Below are 25091 nucleotides of genomic sequence, written 5' to 3' on the forward strand. Positions count from 1 at the left end.
TAGACAGGAAACACAAAAACGGTGTATAAATTCGAACCCAAAACAATAAAGTAAATGGCAACGGGATCATACTTATCAGTAATTACCTTAAACATAAATGGGTTGAATGCCCCAACCAAAAGACAAAGACTGGCTGAATGGATACGAAAACAAGACCCCTACATATGTTGTCTACAAGAGACCCACCTCAAAACAGGGGACACATACAGACTGAAAGTGAAGGGCTGGAAAAAGATTTTCCATGCAAATAGGGACCAAAAGAAAGCAGGAGTAGCAATACTCATATCAGATAAAATAGACTTTAAAACAAAGACTGTGAAAAGAGACAAAGATGGTCACTACATAATGATCAAAGGATCAATCCAAGAAGAAGATATAACAATTATAAATATCTATGCACCCAACACGGGAGCACCGCAGTATGTAAGACAAATGCTAACAAGTATGAAAGGAGAAATTAACAATAACACAATAATAGTGGGAGACTTTAATACCCCACTCACACCTATGGATAGATCAACTAAACAGAAAATTAACAAGGAAACACAAACTTTAAATGATACAATAGACCAGTTAGACCTAATTGATATCTATAGGACATTTCATCCCAAAACAATGGATTTCACCTTTTTCTCAAGCGCACATGGAACCTTCTCCAGGATAGCTCACATCCTGGGCCATAAAGCTAGCCTTGGTAAATTCAAAAAAATAGAAATCATTCCAAGCATCTTTTCTGACCACAATGCAGTAAGATTAGATCTCAATTACAGGAGAAAAACTATTAAAAATTCCAACATATGGAGGCTGAACAACACGCTGCTGAATAACCAACAAATCACAGAAGAAATCAAAAAAGAAATCAAAATTTGCATAGAAACGAGTGAAAATGAAAACACAACAACCCAAAACCTATGGGACACTGTAAAAGCAGTCCTAAGGGGAAAGTTCATAGCAATACAGGCATACCTCAAGAAACAAGAAAAAAGTCAAATAAATAACCTAACTCTACACCTAAAGCAACTTTAGAAAAGGAAGAAATGAAGAACCCCAGGGTTAGTAGAAGGAAATAAATCTTAAAAATTAGAGCAGAAATAAATGCAAAAGAAACAAAAGAGACCATAGCAAAAATCAACAAAGCCAAAAGCTGGTTCTTTGAAAGGATAAATAAAATTGACAAACCATTAGCCAGACTCATCAAGAAACAAAGGGAGAAAAATCAAATCAATAAAATTAGAAATGAAAATGGAGAGATCACAACAGACAACACAGAAATACAAAGGATCGTAAGAGACTACTATCAACAATTATATGCCAATAACATGGACAACGTGGAAGAAATGGACAAATTCTTAGAAAAGTACAACTTTCCAAAACTGGACCAGGAAGAAATAGAAAATCTTAACAGACCCATCACAAGCACGGAAATTGAAACTGTAATCAAAAATCTTCCAGCAAACAAAAGCCCAGGTCCAGACGGCTTCACAGCTGAATTCTACCAAAAATTTAGAGAAGAGCTAATACCTATCCTGCTCAAACTCTTCCAGAAAATTGCAGAGGAAGGTAAACTTCCAAACTCATTCTATGAGGCCACCATCACCCTAATACCAAAACCTGACAAAGATCCCACAAAAAAAGAAAACTACAGGCCAATATCACTGATGAACATAGATGCAAAAATCCTTAACAAAATTCTAGCAATCAGAATCCAACAACACATTCAAAAGATCATACACCATGACCAAGTGGGCTTTATCCCAGGGATGCAAGGACTCTTCAATATCTGCAAATCAATCAATGTAATACACCACATTAACAAATTGAAAAATAAAAACCATATGATTATCTCAATAGATGCAGAGAAAGCCTTTGACAAAATTCAACATCCATTTATGATAAAAACTCTCCAGAAAGCAGGAATAGAAGGAACATACCTCAACATAATAAAAGCTATATATGACAAACCCACAGCAAACATTATCCTCAATGGTGAAAAATTGAAAGCATTTCCTCTAAAGTTAGGAACAAGACAAGGGTGCCCACTTTCACCACTACTATTCAACATAGTTTTGGAAGTTTTGGCCACAGCAATCAGAGCAGAAAAAGAAATAAAAGGAATCCAAATTGGAAAAGAAGAAGTAAAGCTCTCACTATTTGCAGATGACATGATCCTCTACATAGAAAACCCTAAAGACTCCACCAGAAAATTACTAGAACTAATCAATGATTATAGTAAAGTTGCAGGATATAAAATCAACACACAGAAATCCCTTGCATTCCTATACACTAATAGTGAGAAAACAGAAAGAGAAATTAAGGAAACAATTCCATTCACCATTGCAACGGAAAGACTAAAATACTTAGGAATATATCTACCTAAAGAAACTAAAGACCTATATATAGAAAACTATAAAACACTGGTGAAAGAAATCAAAGAGGACACTAATAGATGGAGAAATATACCATGTTCATGGATTGGAAGAATCAATATAGTGAAAATGAGTATACTACCCAAAGCAATTTATAGATTCAATGCAATCCCTATCAAGCTACCAACAGTATTTTTCACAGAGCTAGAACAAATAATTTCACAATTTGTATGGAAACACAAAAAACCTCAAATAGCCAAAGCTATCTTGAGAAAGAAGAATGGAACTGGAGGAATCAACCTACCTGACTTCAGGCTCTACTACAAAGCCACAGTCATCAAGACAGTATGGTACTGGCACAAAGACAGAAATATAGATCAATGGAACAAAATAGAAAGCCCAGAGATAAATCCACGCACATATGGACACCTTATCTTTGACAAAGGAGGCAAGAATATACAATGAATTAAGACAATCTCTTTAACAAGTGGTGCTGGGAAATCTGGTCAACCACTTGTAAAAGAATGAAACTAGAACACTTTCTAACACCATACACAAAAATAAACTCAAAATGGATTAAAGATCTAAACCTAAGACCAGAAACTATAAAACTCCTAGAGGAGAACACAGGCAAAACACTCTCTGACATACATCACAGCAGGATCCTCTATGACCCACCTCCCAGAATATTGGAAATAAAAGCAAAAATAAACAAATGGGACCTAATTACTTAAAAGCTTCTGCACATCAAAGGAAACTATTAGCAAGGTGAAAAGGCAGCCTTCAGAATGGGAGAAAATAATAGCAAATGAAGCAACTCACAAACAACTAATCTCAAAAATATACAAGCAACTCCTACAGCTCAACTCCAGAAAAATAAATGACCCAATCAAAAAATGGGCCAAAGAACTAAACAGACATTTCTCCAAAGAAGACATGAAAAGATGCTCAACATCACTCATTATCAGAGAAATGCAAATCAAAACCCTATGAGGTACCATTTCACGCCAGTCAGAATGGCTGTGATCCAAAAGTCTACAAGCAATAAATGCTGGAGAGGGTGTGGAGAAAAGGGAATCCTCTTACACTGTTGGTGGGAATGCAAACTAGTACAGCCACTATGGAGAACAGTGTGGACATTCCTTAAAAAACTGGAAATAGAACTGCCTTATGATCCAGCAATCCCACTGCTGGGTGTACACACTGAGGAAACCAGAAGGGAAAGAGACACGTGTACCCCAATATTCATCACAGCACTGTTTATAATAGCCAGGACATGGAAGCAACCTAGATGTCCATCAGCAGATGAATGGATAAGAAAGCCATGGTACATATACACAATGGAGTATTACTCAGCCATTAAAAAGAATACATTTGAACCAGTTCTAATGAGGTGGATGAAACTGGAGCCTATTATACAGAGTGAAGTAAGCCAGAAGGAAAAACACCAATACAGTATACTAACGCATATATATGGAATTTAGAAAGATGGTAACAATAACCCTGTGTACGAGACAGCAAAAGAGACACTGATGTATAGAACAGTCGTATGGACTCTGTGGGAGAGGGAGAGGGTGGGAAGATTTGGGAGAATGGCATTGAAACATGTATAATATCATGTATGAAATGAGTTGCCAGTCCAGGTTCGATGCACGATACTGGATGCTTGGGGCTGGTGCACTGGGACAACCCAGAGGGATGGTATGGGGAGGGAGGAGGGAGGAGGGTTCAGGATGGGGAACACATGTATACCTGTGGCGGATCCATTTCGATATTTGGCAAAACTAATACAATATTGTATAGTTTAAAAAAAAAAAAAAAAAAAAAGGAGTATCTTTTGTTAGCTTGAAGGAGCCCCTTTTGAGCACACTGGAGTTTATGCTAATGAGGTGACTTAGGGTGGGGCCCCTAGATGGCCTCAGGATGAGGCTAGACCCCAGAAAGACCAAGTGATTAGGTCACACCGCTGAGAAGGGGGTGGTGCTGGATCTTAGGCTTCATTAAAAACTCTTGGACAGTGAGATGTGATGAGCTCTTTGGAGCTAGTGAACAAGAATGCACCCACGTGGCAGGAGGGCTGCTCGCCGAGGTCTACCCGGGGCAGAAGCACCTGCGCTCTGCCTGTGTGTCTTGTCTCTTATCTTTTAATGCCCTTTACTGTTTTTCTGAGTTCCAAGAACTGCTCTAGCAAATTAACCCAACATAAGGAGGGGTTTGTGGGAAGCTCAGGTTTATAGCTATTCAATCAGAAGTGCCGATGACAGATAGCCTGGACTTGAGACTGGTGTCGGAAGAGGAGGAGGTCTTCTGGGACAGAGCCCTTGACCTGTCCCAGGTAGAGGTAGTGTCAGAACTGAGATGACTGTGGGGTGAGAACTGCTTGCCATAGGAACACCCCACTCCACCCAATCCTCCCCTCCCACACACACCTGGTGACCAGCGGTATTGAGAACAGAGAAGGAAAACAGAATTTTTGCCTTGACCTTCCTTTGCTGGGACATTTGCTGAACGCACAGACCTGACCATGGCCCTCTCTGTGGAAGAGTCTTCCTAGACGTGAGCCCCGGCTTTTTGTAGCAGAGTTCTTGCTCATCAGACTCAAACACGAGACTCAGTGCCGCCCCTACTCTGCTGAGTCTGGCTGTGCCCCTCAGTTTCTTCCCACTATGCGTTAGAAACCACGTGCTTCAGGATCATCTGAAGAAGTGGGGTCATGGCCATAACCCTCCACGCGTGAGGACAGGCACTGACCCCTCTGAGAAGAACCTCCATTAGGACGTGATGGAGACTCAGGGGAATGTGGTCTGACTCAGTTCATTCCTTGCTAGCCAAGTCTTTGCTGCCACCCATGTGTCAGTGATGGGGTCTGAAGTGTCCGTTTAGTTGGTTTTGTTTCTGACTCCTTGCAGATGGCGTGGTCCCTTCTGATGAGGGCGGGCTGTTTCTGCTTCTCCCTTATGCCCTGCTCGGATGTTTTCTTCACTGGGGTGGGCAGCTCCCCTGTGCTCTGAGTCTGCCCTCACCTCCCTGGCACTCGCGTCATCGGCCTTTGTACTGAAGACCCTGCCCCTGGGAGTCTTACTTCTGTTGGTTCCTCCAGCCACATCAGGTTCCTGTTGACAGAAGGGTTAGGGCTGGTCATGGTCCATTATCTCCCCTTTCCTGTTTTCAGTGCTATAAATGGAATTTCATTTTTGTCCCAACCTAAACTGATCATCCTCTTGGGAGAAGGGGAAGCACCCTGGGTGCTACACCTGCAGGAAGCTGAGGATGGAAAGCCTCACTCACAGGTGAGGGGGGTCTGCTAGACCCCCACCTTGTGGCAGCTCCTTCCCTTGTGTCATTTACAATGTTGAGGAACCCAGTGTGGAGCGCTAATTCAGATGAGTCTCTGTCTCCGTTTGGTCTCTAAGCCAGCAGGTGGGAATCTGATGGACACCTCCACAGAAACACCTCGCCATGCGTTCCCCTCCTCTGAGTTAGCTGCCTGCACAGAGGGGACAGTGGCCTGATGCCTGGTCAGTCTGCAGGTGGTGAAGACGCCAAGGACCTTTGGCTCCCAGGCAGTCTCCTTTCCTGCTGGCAGTGGACTTGATTTCTGCATATCTGCTAACATCCCTGTTTCTTCCCCATGCGTTTCATCCTGTCCTTTGTCTCCTCCCTCTTATTCTTCATGTAGCACCACTACACACTGTCTGTGGGTTCTTGGAGGTTTCTGTTTTGGCCCCATCCTTTGTCCTAGTCAGGATTGTGAAGATACGTGCTGAAGCTGTCATTCTCTCTTGGTTGTACTTGATTATTCTGTTTTTCTCACATTGATTTTTGCTCAGGATCAGGATCAAGTCACAAGTTATTTGTCAGATGGTGAGAGCAGATCAGGAATCAACTTAATAAGGCAGGGTGTTTCTGAGGACACAAGGCCTGGAAGGAAGGCATCGGGAGGACCCCTAGAAGCAAGGCCCCAGAGGGCTAATTTTGTAGAATCTCATGGATCCCAAGAAACCACAAAAGGTCTTAGAAGAAAGGATTCTGCAAATACAGTGTGTACAGTAAGGGATCCACTAGGAAGTCACCACTTGCTGCCTGGCAGAGGAGCTTCACTGGAGAGAGGTTTGTTTGTACCTGTTCCTGCAGCCCAGAGGACTTCCACTGGCAAAGAGTCCTGTAGATGTGAGGGGTGTGAGAAAGAGCTGAGAAACAGACATGTGTTCTCACCATCCGTGTGCTCACGCCAGAGGGAAACCCCACACCAGCAGCCAGTGTGGGGAACGTTTCCAGGCTAGTGCTGTGATCATCCCCTGCAGAGTGAAGGCCTGAGAGTGTGAGTAATGTGGCAGAACCGTAGCCCTGGTCCCCAGCCTACACCGTGTGGGGACGAGTCTGAGTGCTGAGGGTGTGGAGAAAGCATCAGAAGCCACCACTCAAGCTGCCCTTCCATGCTTCATAATAGAGAAAGCTCACCGGTGTCACAAGTGTGAAAGAACCTTCTGAGACATGAGGCCCTTTCTTCTCATCAATGAGCACACAGGATTATTGTTTGGTCACTCAGTTGTGTTCGACTCTTTGTGACCCTATGGACTGCTTGCCAGGCTTCCCTGTCCTTCATTATCTCCCAGAGTTTGTTCAAACTTATATCCATTGAGTCAATGATGCCATCCAACCATTTCATCCTCTGTCATCCCCCTTTCCTCCTGCCTTCAATCTTTCCCCGCATCAGAGTCTTTTCCAATATGTCGGCTCTTTGCATCAGGTGGCCAAAGTATTGGAGTTTCAGCTTCAGCATCAATCTTTCTGATGAAGATTCAGGATTAATATCCTTTGGGATTGACTGGTTTGATCTAAGGAACTCTCAAGAGTCTTCTCCAGCACCACAGTTTGAAAGCATCAGTTCTTCAGTGCTCAGCCTTCTGGGAAGGAATATATCTGCCAGGAGGAGGAGGTCACTCTAATTGTTGGTCAAACAGTCCACCCAAGAGAGAAGCTGAACAGAACACAAAGAGTGTAGGAGAAATTTCAGAGAGAGATCACATCTCATCACACACCCATGTTCACACCCCAAGTAAGCCATGTGCATATCACAGGTGTGGAAGAGCTATCATGCATATCATATTAACCTCTGGTCACTGCAGAGTTCACAGGAGAGAGAAGCCCCATGAGTGCAAAAGCTCCCAATGCTTGGTTTTTCTGAGTGTTTACTCTGAGGAAAGCCTTGCATGCATGGTGAGTAGGGAAAGCCCTTTGGGGATCAACCCCATGGCGTTGCCCATCAGAGAATTTATACTATAAGGAAGTCTTTTTTTTTAAATATATATATAAGGAAGTCTTAAGAATGGTGTAGAAAAGCCCTCAGCCAAAACTGGACTCTCGGGGCCCATCAAAGAGTCCCCAGGAGAGAATCCTGGGAGAGCAGATGTGGACAGACACCCCCCTGATGAATCATCAAAGACTCCACTCTGGGGAGAGGCATCGGCCAGGAGGGAGGAGGGTGCGAAGGTCATCAGTAATCACGGAGATCTTCACTGACACAGCAGGATTCACGTCTCTCATGAGTTCAAATCCCACAAGGGTGCTGAGCAGGGAAGGGGAAGAACGTTGAACCTTCCTCTAGCCAAGAACTGATATCGGAGACAGAAGGACAGACAGAACAAGGAGTGGAAAGCCTCCACTGTGGCTCACCTGTCCCAGAGCAGGCCAGCGAACTCAGTAAAGGGCCAGCAAGCGAGCACGCTAGGCCTGTGGGCTCCGCCGTTGGAGCGTGGAAGCCGCCAGACGGTCAGTACACAGATGAGTGTGGCTGCGTTCCAGGAAAACTACAGAAACAGGCAGCCAGCCAGACGGCCCACAGGTCATACTTTGCCAACCTGTGTTGTAGAGAAAGCCTCTTAGAAGCTTTAATGATCCAAAGGTGGAGTCATGCTTGACTGGTTCCTTCTGCGGAGAAATCCTAGAAGAGCCTGATCAGCGGAGCAGAACCTTTCCAGAGGGGGTCCGGGTCAGCAGGCCACATATGGACGATCCCACCACCTGGGTTCTACCACAAAATTGCTGAAGGGCTGGTGCCCAAGGGCTTGTCAGAGAAGAGCAAGACAGGATATCTAAAAGTGCTTTCAAAGTGAATGTGGTAAACACATAAAAATGGCGATTTATGTGAAAAGACCCACTCTTCAAGGATTTTTCTTTTTTTTCAGCTTTGTTTCTTTTTTGGATTTTCTTTATTTGGCTGCAATGTGTACAGTCTTGCAGTCTTAGTTCCCTGAGCAGGGACTGAACCTGAGCAATGGTAGTGAAAGCCCAGAACCCTAACCACTAAGCAACCAGGGAACCCCTCCAAGTAGTTTTTGAGCCCCTACTGTGTGCCAAGCTCCTGCCGAAGTTTTGGAAGAGTCATCACGCAGATGGTTTAGAGTCAGGAACTGGGTGCTTTTACCAAGGGCATTTTAAAAAAATTATTTACACTATTTATTTGGCTGTACTGGATCTTTGTTGCGGCATGTGGGACCTAATTCCACAACCAAGCATCAAGCCCTGGTCTCCTGCATTGGGAGTACAGAGTCTAAGCCACTGCACCACCAGGGAAGTCTCTCACTGAGGGGATGCACGAAAGCTGAGCTGGGGGCCTCCAACATTTAGAAGTCAGGATGAGGAAATGAGGACTCCAGCGTGAAAGATTGTGAAAGTGTTCTGTGGAGTCGGGAAGCAGAGTGAAGGGAGTGTCTGAAGGGTGGGGTGCTCACCCCCACATGCGGCCATCAAGTGGCTCAGGGCAGGGCATGGACTGGGACACCGGATTTGTCGAAGGGTAGCATATTAGCTCCCTGGGGCCACCGTGACAGATCGTTACCAGCTGGTGTCTTAAAACAATGGGAATTTATCTTCACCATTCTGGAGGCCAGATGTCCAAGACCAAGGTGCCAGCAGGGCCAGGCTCCTGCCGAGGCTCTAGGGGGTCTCACTCTGCCTCCTTCAGCACCTGGAGGCTCCAGATGTCCCTTGGTTTGTGGCTGTAGAGCTCCATTCTCCTCCTCCTTCACAAGGCCGTCTATTCTTTCTTTCTTTTTTTTTAAATTTATTTTTGGCTGCGCTGGGCCTTCATTTCTGTGCACCAGCATTGTCTAGTTGGGGTGAGCAGGGGCTCCTCTTTAGTTACAGAATGCGGGCTCTAGGGTACTCAGGCTCAGTACTTGTGGCGTGCAGGCTTAGTTGCCCTGCGGCACGTGAGATCCTCCCAGACCAGGGATGGAACCTGTGTCCCCTGCATTGGCAGGGGGATTCTTAACCACTGGACCCCCAGGGAAGTCCCAGCAAGGCCCTTTCTTCTGCCTGTGTCTCTCATGTGTCTCTTGGGACACTCACCATTGGATTCAGAGATCACCCAATAATCCAGGACAATCTCAAGATTCTTAATTATATCTGCAAACACCCTTTTTACCCCCAAATTAGTTAACATTCATAGGTTTCTGGGGCTGGGATGTGGAGGCATCTTTTGCAGGGCACCATTCAACCCACTCACTACAGGTTGTGTCAGTGCAAGGGTGGTAGTGAAGCATGTGAGTGTTCCAGAGAGAACGGGGGCAGACGGAGTGCAGACGGCGAGCGTGTGTAGAGCTAGAGGCTAAGACTGAGTCACGCCTGCCTGATGAAAGCAAGGATCCTGTCTCACCCACCTCTCTGTGTCGGATGCGGCGCCCACACACACACACGTTCTCAGAAGGAGGAGAAGGAGGCGGCGGGGAGGCAGTTGTAGCACGGTATTCCTGTTGCACAGCCGTGGCCTTTCTGGAATCAGCCACTGCAGTGGGCGTCAGGTCTCTAGACACCTGGAAGCCACATGAGCTTGGCTGGGGGTTGGGGAGACAGCATTGGCAGGGCAGGCGGGCAGGAGCTAGAAGAGAACAAAGGTATAATGTGCCGGAGCTCCTGTGAGCACCTCGGGAAGCCCAGAAGGCTATGCTGAAGGCTTGCAGGGACTGCACTGCCTTTGGTACTGAGGTGGTCATCCATAAAATAGATTGCATGTCCTCCTGCAGCCAGAGACTTGTCCTCCCAGACTACACCCGCTTCCCCAGCTTCCAGGAGAAAGAGATGGTCTTACCTGCAGGACACCTACACTAGGTTTGGCCTTCAGGCCAGTGTCCAGATCTCCAATGGTAAAAGCCCACCCCAGCTCTTTGCACAGGATTGCTTAGACAGGGACTCAAACAGGGGTGCCCTTTGGGGAATGGTAGCGTGACTCTCAGCCTTGAACAGAAGAGAACAGCAGGTCTTAAGAAGGGGCCGTGGCCAGAGTAGGCCAGGTTGTGATGTGCAGACAAAGATGGTGATGCCAGGATAAAATGACTCACTGGAAAGGGATAGCACCTGGAGGAAAATGGCTTGTGGGAGAGGATGTATTTCAAGTTGGTTGAAATTTAATTTTTTCAAAAAGATTTTCTGAGGCACACCCCCAAGTAAGCTGCATACCTTGTTCTTTCAATCCACTTGTTTGGGGCCCATCATCAGGCTATGAAGGTAACTCCGTGATGGCAAGGATCAGCCACCATCCTGTCTAACACAGCTGATGGAACAAACTGGAGGAGAAAGGAAGGGAGAAACAATCAGTTCTCTTCTGCATCTTTGTTCTGAGCAGTTGCTAGGTGATGTCTAGGAGAACCACTGCCACCAGCTAGCTGCAGGAGCTGTCCTGTGAGTTCCGGCCCCTGCACAGCACTGGGCGGGGGTGGGGAGACGCAGACGGAGGGTGTCTGGCCCTATTGCACTCTCTGACGATGGACTGCATGCCACCTTCCTGCCATAGGTTTGTCTTGCCATTTTCTACCATCCCCAGCCATCGCTTGCCACCTCCCAGCTCTTCCCCTTCTCTGTCCTCATTCCCAGCCTGAGGGATGCCAAACTGAAGGGTGTCCTTTGAGTCCCCCTCCCCTCAGTTTTCTCTTCTGTCCCTTTCAGCCAGCCCGAGCTGAAGAAATGCTGCAGGGGCTGGTGGTATGTCACCTCCAGTACCAGCGCCAGCCCCGTGACCTCCTTCCATCCTCCCATCTTCAGATACACTTTAAGCCATGAAATGGATACAAACACTTCTACTTATTAAGAAACTGACTATTTCCTGCCATAGCAGTAAACAGGGATGTCACAGTCGTCAGCGCTTCCAGCCCTCCAGGGCACTCAGGAAGGAGAATACCTGCCTGATCGAGCAGCCATTAGCTGCAGCCACTCCCTACGGTGAGCACTGAGGAACTCAGGATGTGAAAAATCACAGGATACTGACCCCAGATAGCTGAGATGCATGTGAAAGGAATGATTTCGGTGAGCCCAGACTCTTGCATCTTCCCATATATAGAAAAGTGCTAAATTCCTTAATTTGAGGTATCTGGTTTTCTTTAATTCATAAAAATGCTTTTGATGTTCAGACTACCACCTGCCCTTTGTAACAAACTTCTATATAACCTGATTCCGTCCCTCGTCTCCCGGGAGCAGTTCTCCCAGGGTTACTTGAAATGCTGTCTCCTGGGCTTGAAGTCATAAAAATCCCCACTGAATAAAATGTAACTCTTAACATTCAGGTTGTGACTATTTTTAAAGTCAACCTAGTGTTATATACACTTCTTACTGAGGATAAGATAGGCCGGGGACTCAACTCTAATGTTTGAGCAGAGCATTAGGTCTCTGCTCAGCTGATCTTCCCATAATGAACATCAATTTCTTTTGGAACTGAATGTGACACACAAAGTCCGCAGGACTGGTAAAGCACAGATTTTTAAAAAATGTATAACCTATTTTTGGCTAAAGAAAGGTTATAGAAAAATATCTATTTTTATTAGATAAATATCTAATCAAATAGTTACTTTATAAAGATCAAAGCCTAGCTCTAACCATGTCTTTTGAGAAGAAAAACAGTGAGAGGAGAGTTGGCCTAAAGATATCAAGACTTTTCATGAAGCTACAAAATTCAGACAATGTTGAACTGGTACAGAGACAAATGGCCATAGAAACAGATCCATGCATACGAACGCCTGATATAAGAGGTGGTATTGCAGAGAAATTGAGGAAAGGTGAATGTTTTGGTAAACAGTGCAGGGAGGAATGGCATTCACATAAAAATAACTTAAAATGAATCCCTACCCCACACCAAACTCAGAATTAATTCCAGGTGGACTAAAAGTCTAAGAATTTTTAATCCAAGGATGAAAAGCAAACCTATAAGGGTTTTAGAAGACAATATAGGAGAATATGCTTATGATCTAGGAAGGAGTCATCTAAAAATTCACATAAAAGCATAAACCATACAGGGAAAAACTCATGAATTAGACTATGTTAAAGTAAAGAATTTCTACATGAAACCAAAAAGAAAACGAAAAGAGAAGCCACAAATGAGAAAAGACAATTGCAATTCATGTAATAAAGAACGGGAATCCATAATATGTAAAGAATTCCAATAAGTTAAAGAGTAAATAATTTGTTGTTATTGTTGTTAAGTCACTAAGTCGTGTCTGACTCTTGTGCCACCCCATGGACTGTAGCCCACCAGACTCCTCTGTTGACGGGATTTCCCAGACAAGAATACAGGAGTGGGTTGTCATTTCCTTCTCCAGGGGATCTTCCAGACCCAGGGATCAAACCCAGGTCTCCCGCACTGCAGGCAGATGCTTTAGCAGCTGATACCAGGGAAGACTTCTTTACTGCTAGTGCAGTAACGACACCTTGCTGTCGTTCAGTAACTTAGTCGTGTCCGACTCTTTGAGATCCACGGACTGCAGCACGCCAGGCTTCCCTGTCCTTCACCATCACCCTGAGCTTGCTCAAACCCATGTCCATTGAGTCAGAGATGCCATCCAACCATCTCATCCTCTGTTGCCCTCTTCTCCTCCTGCCTTCAATCTTTCCCAGCAACAGGGTCTTGTCCAAGGAGTTAGCTCTTTGCATCAAGTAGCCAAAGTATTGGAGTTTCAGCTTCAGCATCAGTCCTTCCAATGAATATTCAGGACTGTCTTTAGGATTGACTGTTTGGATCTCCTTGCAGTCCTAGGGACTCTCAAGAGTCTTCTCCAAAACCACAGTTCAAAAGCATCAATTCTTTGGAGCTCAGCCTTCTTTATGGTCCAGCTTGAAAAACCATGGCTTTGACTAGATGGACCTCTGTTGGAAAGTACTGTCTCTGCTTTTTAATATGCTGCCCAGGTTTGTCATAGCTTTTCTTTCAAGAAGCAAGTGTCTTTTAATTTCATGGCTCCAGTCACCAACCACAGTGATTTTGGAGCCCAAGAATATAAAATCTGTCACTGTTTCCATTGTTTCCTCATCTATTTGCCATCAAGTGCCAATAGTGCCACCTGGGAAGCCCTAAAAAGACTTGATCAGATCTTTATATATAAAAAAAAGTGGCCAATAAACATAAAAAAGACAGATGCTGAACTCTTTAGTCATCAAGGAAATACAAAGTAAAATCATGAGATACAAAAGCACATCCATCATTTAGCAAAAACTAAAAAGCCTTACAATACCTGTTGAATTAAAACTTTTATTATTGCATTTTTTAAAAGAAGGTGTATAACCTTGGAATATTTGAGAAGTATACATTTCATTGCCAGCTGATACACCAACTGCAAAGCTTTTTCTAAGTGATGCTCCTTTGCTAGTTGTGGAGAGAGCAGAAAGCCCCACAGTCACTTTTAGGGACCTATGTCCAGAAGCGGAGTGGACTTCTTTATAACGCAGGGTTTTGTTGGTATGATGTTGCATTCAGCATGGCCTCCAAGTGATGCCCCAGGATCCCGTGACCCTCTCAACACATGGTACCAAATATGTTATCTGAAAATAAAAATGAGGATGGTTCCTGTTTTATATACAACTTAAGAGGAAAACCCTTGAAACGGTACCAGTCCTTTTAAAAATCAAACTTTGCCCCTTAAATTTCTTGGATCCTGATTCTGTTCCTTACTTTATAAATGCTAACATATTTGATTTTTAACATCTTTAATTGAAATATATATGATTTATAATGTTGCGTTAATTACTGTTGTATAGCAAAGTGACTCAGTTATATATACATTCTTTTTTAAAAAACATTATTATTATTTTTAAATGTTTATGTATTTGGCTGTGTTGGGTCTTCGTAGTGGCATGCAGAATCTTTTGTTACGGTATGTGGGATCCAGTTCCCTGACCAGGGATGGAACCCAGGCCTCTGCATTAGGAATGAGAAGTCTCAGCCACGGGACCACCAAGGAAGTTCCTATACATTCTTTTTAAAAATATTATTTTCCATTATGGTTTATCGTGTGTTAGTCGCTCAGTCTTTGCCACCCCATGGACTGTGGCCCACCAGGCTCTTCTGTCCATGGAACTCTACAGGCAGGAGTGCTGGAGTGAGTAATCATTCCCTTCTCCAGGGGATCTTCCCAACCCAGGGACAGAACCCACGTCTCCTGCATTGGCAGGCTGAGAAGCCCGTATCCACCACAACAGCTGCTTAAATATTTTGAGGGGTGGCATTAAAGGCTGAGTTTTTTAAAAGCAGGGATCCATTCTTAATCATCTTGTATCCTCAGCACTTCATGTGAAGTCCCTGATTGAATGAGGGGCTGAGTGAGCCAGGAGCTTTCACGTGGGCCATAAAGCACCAACCAGGTGCCTGCTCCTGGGAGGAGGTGGGCTCGTAGTCCGACCTTCCTGCCCCGCCGGGCCGGGAGAGGGGTTACCGCTGGGCGCTCTCCAGCGCCCCCGGCCCCATAACAGTGAGGGCGGCGCCTGAATCGAGCTGGGGCGATGGGCTGAGCGCATCTCAGCCCGCCACCCCGCGCCAGGGGGCTGGGATGCTGGGAGGAGGAGAAAGAAGCACCTTGAACCCCAGGAGTCGGGAGAAAGCTTACAAGGATGGGAGGAAGGGCTTCCCTCAGAGGAAAAGGAAGGAGAAAACCTAGGTTTGAAACAAAGCACTCATCATCACCCCTACCCATGTAACCAGAGGGGCCCCGGAAGGCTGAACTCCAACCGCAGACGGTGGGCGAGGGCGCGCCGGACCGCCCTCAAGTGCAGGCGGCGCCAGCCTCGAGCCGCGGAAGAAGCAGGTTTACGAGCCTTGAAACCCTCTGAGATAAGATAATATCCATAAAATCCAGGATTGCTAGAAAGTCGCAGACTTTCTTCTCCAGACTGCCGAAAATAGAAAGTAGGAAGTGAATTAACAGCGCTGGGAATGAGAAACGAACAAGGCCAGGCGCGCTTGTCTTTAAAGCATCTTCTGTACACATTCCATTCCGGGTGCTGAACCAAGTAGTTTTCACTTCTTGTGTCATTTAATCCTCATAACAACACAAGGAGATGGGTGCCCCAATCTTGTTTGACCGATGAGGAAATTCTGTTAGGTTGAGTAATTTGCCCAGAGTCCCCTGGCTGACTTGAGAGAACCGATTTAATCACTATGCCAGTAGCTTTTAAACTTTTGGGGATGACCTTCAGTAAGAGATGTATTTTAGATCCAGAACACATAGGTATAACTAAAAGGAAATTTTATAAAACATGTACTCCTGCTAGCTACAGTGCTGATTCTTTCTATCCTTTCCCTTTTATGTAAAAGGAAACACTGGTCCCGACCTGCTTAATGAGTTTCATAATTCATTAAAGGCGCAGGGACACCCCTCCTGCCCCCCACCCCTCCTACTGGAAAAACACTGTATTACTGCCTCCCAGAAGCAGAGAGGCTGGACTGGACTCTGAAGAGGGCTTCACCAGGCTAGTGATTGCTGGTCTGAAAGGTAAATACCCTCCTCAGATAAACAGTGAAGACTGTAAGTCTTCCTGAATCTCCTGGCCCTGATGAATTACATCCCAGCCGAGTGAGAGAACGGCCTCAGAGGTCTTGGAGGAATTGCCACTAACAAAACTGGCAGTGGATTATGAACAAATCATTAATAAGCACTTATAAAGGGGGCACTGCATACATTCACAAAGAACAGGTCTCTGTCCTGGTGGAAATACTTCTGCTGTTACTGTAGACACCTGAACTTCAGCAGAGTGTTGGACTAATATCCTAACAGCCCTCAGGAGAACATAAGAAATGTGGGATGGCTGGATTCCCCTGGAGGTCTAGTCGCTAAGACTCTGTGCTCCTGATGCAGGCGCCCCGGGTTTGACCCTGGGTTGGGAAACTAGATCCCCCATGCTGCAACTAAAAGATCCTGAATGCTGCAATGAAGACCCGGCGCAGCCAATAAATATACTCTTAAAAAATAAATAAAATCAGGCTTTTCTGGTAGCTCAGTGGTGGAGAATCTGCCTGCAGGAGACACAGGTTAGATCCCTGATCTAGGAAGATTCCACATGCCGCAGAGCAGCTAAGCCCGTGCACCACACCTACTGAGCCTGTGCTCTAGAGCCTGGGAGCCGCAACACTGCAGCCTGCATGCCCCAGAGCCCGTGCTCCGCGCCAAGAGAAGCCACTGCAGTGAGAGGCCTGGGCACCGCAGCTAGAGAGTAGCCCCACCCACTGCAGCCAGAGAAAAGCCTGTGCGGCAACGAAGACCCAGCACAGCCAGAAATACATAAATAAAGTTATATTTTAAAATAAAACAAAAAATTAAAAAATAAAATCTTTTAATACATAAAGAAATGTATTCCCAGTTGGCTGCCTATCCTAAACAGGGCTAAAAAGAGATAGTCCTTGAAGGGAGTTCTATGTGAAATCAAAAGTACCAAACAAGTGTGTTAGACTTTATATTTTTTATTTTTTAAAAAAGTTTTATTTATGTATTTATTTCTGACTGTGCTGGGTCTTCGTCGTTACATGGGCTTTTCTCTAGTTGTGGCAAGTGGGGGGTTACTCTTTGTTGTGATGAGTGGGCTTCTCATTCCAGTGGCATCTCTTGTTGAGGAGCACGGGTTCTAGGTGTGCAGGCTTCAGTAATTGTGGGCCAGTAGTTTCAGCTCCCGGGCTCTAGAGCACAGGCTCAGTAGTTGTGGCCCACAGGCTTAGCTGTTCTGCGGCATGTGGGATCTTCCCAGACCAGGCATCGAACCCAAGCCTCCTGCATTGGCAGGCGGATTCTTTACCACTAAGCCACCAGGGATGCCCAGAATTTATACCATATTTAAATGCATCTGTCTCCTTCACTAGAATGTGAACCCTCTGAGACTGGAGAACTTATTTCATTTGCCACCTTTGTATTCTCAGGGCTTAGCCCAGGCTCAGGCATTCGTTTATTCATTTATATTAATTTTTAAAGTATAGTTGATTTACAATGTTGTGTTGGTTTCTGCTGGACAGCAAAGTGAGTTAGTTAGATATATATATATATATATATATATCCATTCTTTTTTTTAAGAGCAGGCTCAGGCATTGAGATGCTTCTCAGTCATTCTTGGTGGAATGTGACCATCGATTGATCAATAGCTGCCTGAAAGAGAACTCCAGGGACATGGTCCAGGGCTCTGGCCCGAATCCTCTCATGTTCTACATTCTCACCAGTTACTTGGACGTGGGAATGGATGACATATTTATCAAAGTTTCAGGTGGCACAAAACTGGGACAGCCAAAGCACCGGATGACAGAATCAGGGCCCAAAAATAACTCAGCAGCCTGGAATGGTGGGCTGAATCAGGATGAAAAATAATAGAGATCTGTATCCTGCCTGAAGGTCTAAAACTTAACTTCCTAAACCCAGGATCTGGTTTAACAGCAACACATGTGAGGGACATGGGGGGTTTATGGGAAGCTAACAAATGAAGCAGCAATGCAGTGAGGCTGCGGACACTGCAGACTCGGCTTGGTCACCACTACAGGGAAAGCAGCGCCCCTCTACATGGTGCAGGTCAAAGGAGGCTGGAAGAACCGGCTTGGTCTAAACAGTCATGAAGGATGAGACCGACACAACTCTAGAGGCGGACAGTACAGAAAATTTGCCCACATCAAAATCCAAGATTTTGTTTGGTGAAGGACACCATCAAGGTACTGACTAGATGGAGGGCAGATTAGAAAAACATATATTAAATGGAATGAATACCTAGAGTATTTAAGGAACACGTGTGAATCAACACGAGAAAGGCAGGAGGCCAAGAGAAAAGAGGGCATTTCACAGAAGAGGAAACTTGAACTGCTACCAGCTTCAGAAGAGATGCTGGGATGCACCACTAATCAAAGAAATGCAAATTAGAGCAACAGGATTTCTCTTTCTGGTAATAGCAGGATAACGCTCTCCAGCCATCTTCCTGCTGAAAACAACTAAGTAAGCTGGACAAGACGTTGAAAACATCCTCTGTAAAGAACTCACAAGGCGGACAGCGTCAGTCTGTAGGTCACCAGTACCAAGGTGGGAGGAGCCCAGAGGCTGCTGTCCTGCTAAGGAAGGGCCTTTGTCCACTAGGGGAGGGCTGACCTTCCCTTCTGATGACATCTGGAGAAGAATGGGTCTCCATCACAGCCTAGGGGCCTGCCCGGTGGGAAGTCAAACAGGAGACCCTTTCCCCCGAATAAGGCAGGATGAGGGTAAACTATTTTAAAGTGGACCAACCTGCCAGAAAGACAGCCTGGTTCTGTTTACCTGGGTTACCCAGGATATCCCAAGCCTTGACTTTGTGTGGCTGAGTATATTCCAGGTACCCAGGCTCCTGGAAGAAGCAAAAGAAATTCTCTATGGAAGAAATTTCCTTCATCCTGGTACTCAAATTATCCCTACAAACAATTTTTCCAATATAATGACTAGCATATAGTAAAAAATAACTTAGGGCACAAGGAAATCAGGCTCCAGCCTGTTGCCGTAGAAACCCAAATTCTGCTAGACTCCAAACCAGACACCTCGGGGCACAGGTGGCACAGAGGGCTTGGCCATCAGCAAATGTGCCCAGAACCCAGGGACTGGTGAGGGGGTGACAGTGTGGGTGCGTGTGTATGCCACAGAGTGCAGGAAAGTTCTCCCTGGCAGAGCTGGTCAGGTTTTCTGATAATCTTCTCACTTTTCCAAAAGTGTGCTTGAAGAAACGTGAAAGTGTTAGTCACTCAGTCGTGTCTGACTCTGCAACCCCATGGACTCTAGCCTGCCAGGCTCCACTGTCCATGGAATTCTCCAGGCAAGAATACTGGAGTGGGTAGCCATTTCCTTCTTCAGGGGATCTTCCCAACTCAGGAATTGAGCCAGGGTCTCCTGAACTGCAGGCAGATTCTTTACCATCTGAGCCATGAGGACTACATGCTTGAAGAAGGGCCACTTTTTCTAATTTGCTTAAAGGTATCCTGTGGCCTAGGGGCAGCCCCATGCAAAGACTTTAGACATTGAAACTATCTTATACAGGCTGTAAAATAATGAAGTGTATGATCGTAAAGAAATAGGTTGAACACATCTGCGAGAAATAGAAAATTAGAAAAAGAGATATGGCGGGTTTGAAAAAGAACGAAGTGGGACTTCTAGAAATGATAAATGCAGTAAATGAAATGAGAAATCATTCCAGTGGGATAACCACTATACCAATCAGAGAGACAAGTCAGACGGGAAGGAAATATTCAACACTGGCTAGGATTCGGGGAACTCATATCCTTGGCCAGGGCTTGCGGATATGAGTAGAAAACTATCTTCTGGAGAGGCACCTGGAATACTTTGTGCAGTGGCACATATATGCCCTGTCACCTAACAGTACTAACCCTGGGGTCAGAGCTCAGAGAAACCTTTGCACAGGCCAGTGTGGAAATGACCTTGAGGGCTACCATCCCAGCTGGGATGTGGCCCTCATGCAACTGGCGGTGGCTTTATTAAGGCCGATGTGGAAAGCAGGTTTTCATTTGGGATAACTGATACTATAGCCTGTAGAAATTGAAAAAGGAAGAGGCTTTTTTTTTTTTTTGCCATGCCACATGGCATGTGGGATCTTAGTTCACAGACCAGGGATCAAACCCACACCGCTTGCCTTAGAAATGCAGTCTTAGCACTGGACCACCAGGAAAGTCCCAAGAAGGCTTATCTTTAAGGGATTCTGACTAAATAGGAAGCCAAGGTGATTTTTTAAATTGAGATGATTACAAAATTCAATTTTAAAAATATTTTATTTGTATTGCTGTCATAGTATTAAAATCATCTAATTTGTTTTGTTAAAGTCAGTACACATTTGTTATAGAAAAAATAATCCAGATTATATGGCATGGCTGTTTTAGAAAAATAAAATAATGTCAGTATTTTTTTGGGGGGGAATGGTGGTTGATCTTCTCAGAGTCTGGCAAAAATAAACTCATAGCCAAAAAGGAAATCTGACCAATTAGTTCCAGAGAGTTAACCTCCCAGGACTCTACTTATTTGCATCATCTGTTTTTGCTAAATACGTTAACAAAATCATCTTTCCATTCTTCTGTGTATACTTTTGCAAAGTTAATGATTAACTTTAATTATTTAGTTAATTATTCAACAGCATTAAACATTTTAAAGTCCTTATAATAAAATGTAACCTACAGTCAAATCTGAGATGTGAAGATATTAAATTTTTTTAAACTCTTTTTTTTGGTTGCACAGCATATTGGATCTTAGTTCCTAAACCAGGGATTGAACCTGTGCCCCCTACAATGGAAGCACAGAATCTTAACCACTGGACCACCAGAGAAGTCCCTGAATCAAGTTTATATCAAATGACAAGTACCAACTAGTGACAAATAGTCAGTTGGTGGATTGTTGATTAAATCAAGAGACCAAGACTAGTACCTTAAATAAACTCATACCATATATTTTAAATAGTGAATTGAGTCTACTTTATTAAAATCAAATCACCTAACTCCAAATGCTAGGTGCAATTTATGTTGACAATATTTAAAACAGTTGGTAATTCCTGAACATCCTGGCTCTTCCTTGGAAGATGATTCTGGAAAGAGATTGACAGACAAGACGGGCAGACCCAGAACCTAACGTTCCTAGTGGGCACATCCCATCAGCCTGTGTGGGGCTGGGTAACATACACTGAAATACGTTGGCACCAGTCGGCTTTAATGCTGCCTGGCTTGTTGATGTAAAATAATATATGTTGAGGCTATGTTGGAAATTCCTTATTCAGAAATTAAATTCACACTTGTTTGCTTGGTTGGTTTTGGAATGCTCAGCTCAGATATTTTTTTATTAGATTCTCAGAGCTGTAGGTATTTCTCATAAGTAAGCTTCCTGTTGCCTTTTTTGTACATAAATGAAATCCCAAATTGGAAAAATGAAAACTAATTTTTTTCTACTTAAAATGCAATTCTTTTCTAGTTTTATGTGTTCGTTTCCCCTTTTCATTAGTTATTTAACACATTTAATGATCCATGGGGGTAACTGGCCTGAACTGAAACTGGGGGAAAAAAATACATATGTAGTACAAATGATTATTTTTTTCCCTAAAAATTGTTTTGAGAAATAATGGAGTGAATTTAAAAGAGCATGAACTTTACAATCATTCCGACCTGGGTCTTAACTGGGGTTCCCCAATCAGCTATAAATTAATGACCCTGTTGCCATTTCTGTTCCATAAAACGGAATATCACCGTCCTCACAGTTGTTATAAAGTGTAAAGCTAATGTGAGTAAAGAGCTTGGTGTCTGGGAGAGAGTTTTTGATATTATTCCCTTGTGTGATTCTTGCCAGGGTTTGATGGCTTAAGCATGTAATTCTATTTTATTTTGTTTGTTTATTTTTACACAGCATGACCGGGTGGATCATTCTGGCCCTTCAATCTATTCTTTTCAACGTGATTTCATTTTTACCTGTACTTGAGACATACCATCATATGAGTTAATTTATCCAATCTTCACAATAGCCTATGAAGGTCTGTCTCAAGGCCATCAACATAAGCTCACAATCCAAAATTAGAAAGCTCACAATCCAAAATTAGAAAACCCACAAGGAAATAATCCACAGTGAATAAGAGTTTGCCTACGTAACAAATAGCAGGATTAGACTCCCAAAGCACAGACAATAGAGTTACAAGATTCAAACTATAAGTGTGATAAAAACGATTAGTCATAAAACAGAGAAATCAAACGCATGAAATAAACAGAATATTATAAAAAGATTAACTAGGTATCAATGATTACAAATAACTAATATAATTCAATATATAAATATAAACTCAATGGATGGGTTAAACAGGTTAGAAGTAGCTGAGGTTAGAATTGGGCACTAGAAGATAAATCTGACAAAAGTATCTAAAATGTAGACAAGAAAGATAAAGAGATGAAAAATGTGTAAAGGAGAGGAAGAGGCATGGTGGACAGAATGAAATGTTCTAACAAATATCTGAAAAAATTTTGAGCAGGAGAGAATAGAGAGAATGAGGGGGAGTGGAGAAAAATGCTCACTTATTTACAAATGCATTCAACAACTATTTATAAGCACCTAATACGTGCCAGCACTATTTTAGGCTCTTAAAACAGATAATGAGATGATGAGAACAGATCATGATTGATCATCATCCAGAACTGGTTTTGCACAAGAATTCTCTCCCAGTCTCAGGAAATAAGTCTCAAGATATACTAGATCCTCACCCAGATACATCAGAAAGAAACTAAAGAACTCAAAGACGGGGGAGGGGGGGTGGGGTGGGGGGTGGGGGATATTTTAAAAGAAGCAAGAAAGAAAACGTGTGTTCCACAAGCAATGAATCCAGGACAAATAGCAAATTTCTCAACAGCAACTATAGAAAAAAGAAGACAGGGCACTACTGCCTTCCTAGGTCCTGGAGGAAATATCTGGCAACTTACACCATTACACCCAGGTAAGCTATCATCTGAGAATAAAGGCGACTTGAACAAACCCCCAGGATACAGTCGACTCCTGTTCAGGTTTCCCTAAATCCTTACTGATCTTTTTAGACAGTTGGAGAAATATGAATATGGATTTAGTATTAGATGGTGTAAAGAATTATTATTTTATTAGTGATAAGGAAGTTGTGGTTAAGTAGGAAATGTCTATTTTTATAAGATAAATACTCAAGAATTTAGGGGCAAAATGTCATGATATGTGTAATAACTTAAAAAAAATCACAATGAGATCTTATTTTACATAATGATATTGGCAAAAGTAAAAAAAAAAGAAAGAAAAATCTGTAAATACCGAGCACTGAGGAAAACAAATGTCTAGATGCTGGTGGTAGAGGAGTAAATGGGCTAGTTGGAGAGTAACTTGGTATCAAAGTAATTTGATAAAGCTGAAGATGCAGTTTCTTCCTACCCAGTCAGATTTGTATCATAGAAAAATTCTCCTACCTGTGCAGAAGCCTACTCCAAGTGGTCCCAAATCATGCTAGTTAGAAGTTAAATGTATATGCCCGCCATCTTTAGCATACATTTTTTCAACCCTCTTCCCAGTCTCTTATTGTATCCTGACTGAAATCTATCACACAGAATATCTGTCTAGAAAAAGTCTAAAGCAAATTATTAACAAAGAACACAATCTTAGCATATAACTATGTACAGGAATGATGCTGAAGCTGAAACTCCAGTACTTTGGCCACCTCATGCGAAGAGTTGACTCACTGGAAAAGACTCTGATGCTGGGAGGGATTGGGGGCAGGAGGAGAAGGGGACGACAGAGGATGAGATGGCTGGATGGCATCACTGACTCGATGGACGTGAGTCTGAGTGAACTCCGGGAGTTGGTGTTGGACAGGGAGGCCTGGCATGCTGTGATTCATGGGGTCGCAAAGAGTCGGACATGACTGAGCGACTGATCTGATCTGATCTGATCTGCTGTACAGGAATACTTATATAACAGATGGCTGCTGCTAAATCACTTCAGTCATGTCCGACTCTGTGCAACCCCATAGACGGCAGCCCACCAGGCTCCCCTGTCTCTGGGATTCTCCAGGCAAGAACACTGGAGTGGGTTGCCATTTCCTTCTCCAAGGCATGAAAGTGAAAAGTGAAAGTGAAGTCGCTCAGTCGTGTCCGACCCTCAGCAACCCCATGGACTGCAGCCTACCAGGCTCCTCCGTCCATGGGATTTTCCAGGCAAGAGTACTGGAGTGGGGTGCCATTGCCTTCTCCACATAACAGATGGATAAGTAAGATATTATTCTTCTGATAGGAATATTGCATCACTTGTAATGTGATCTAGTCAATTAAGTTTGATTTCAATCTAAACAAGCCTTTGGATCTAACTTGCAGTTTAAAGGAAATCTAGAGGAAAGAGAAAGATGCTAAACACCCTGTACGGAAGCAATGAGACCCAGGAAGCAGGCTATGTCATAGGAAAGCCAGCCTTGTCAATTCAGTTAATCAATGTCATGAAAAAAGGGACAGTTCAAAACTTAAAGGGGCTTAAGGGATACAATAAAGAAACTAATGCAGTATGTGGTTCTCGATTGGATTTGATTGGAAAACCAGATATTACTGGGATAATTGAGAAAATCAGAATATGGAATGGATATTAGGTGACACTAAGAAATCAGTTTATTTTGTTAGATATGTTAACATTAATTTGGCTATGTAAGCAAAAGTTGTTTTTAAAATGTAGATACAAACATTTAAGATTAGAATATCAAGACATCTAAATTATGGATTTTTAAAATATAAAGTAAGTTAATTTTTTATTGAAGTATAGTTGATTTACAATATTTCAGGTGAACTTCAAAGTGATTCGGTTATATATATATTTTTAAAATATTTTTCTCCATTATAGATTATTATAAGATTGAATATAGTTCCTTATACTATACAGTAGGACCTTGCTGTTTATTTTATATACAATTGTGTGTATCGGTTAATCCTGAATTCTTCATTTATCCCTCCCC

The 25091-nt window shown here is 43.6% G+C and overlaps 1 protein-coding gene across 3 annotated transcripts in view; it reads right to left on the minus strand.

Moving 5' to 3' along the window:
* ZBTB9 (zinc finger and BTB domain containing 9) overlaps positions 1-25091 on the minus strand; it is a 62012-nt gene that overhangs the window by 14959 nt on the left and 21962 nt on the right. For 2 of the 3 annotated variants that reach the window (XR_008711666.1, XR_008711665.1), the window contains exons 2-3: positions 10827-10933; positions 10031-10248 (exon numbers count right to left, since the gene is read on the minus strand). The gene's annotated coding sequence lies outside the window, so the exon portion shown is untranslated. Of the gene's footprint in view, positions 1-10030; positions 10249-10826; positions 10934-13652; positions 14172-25091 lie in introns of those variants that run through there. The other variant, XR_008711667.1, reaches the window with a different exon arrangement.

This window comes from Bubalus kerabau, chromosome 3 (assembly GCF_029407905.1).
Source record: "Bubalus kerabau isolate K-KA32 ecotype Philippines breed swamp buffalo chromosome 3, PCC_UOA_SB_1v2, whole genome shotgun sequence".
NCBI classification, from domain to species: domain Eukaryota; kingdom Metazoa; phylum Chordata; class Mammalia; order Artiodactyla; family Bovidae; genus Bubalus; species Bubalus kerabau.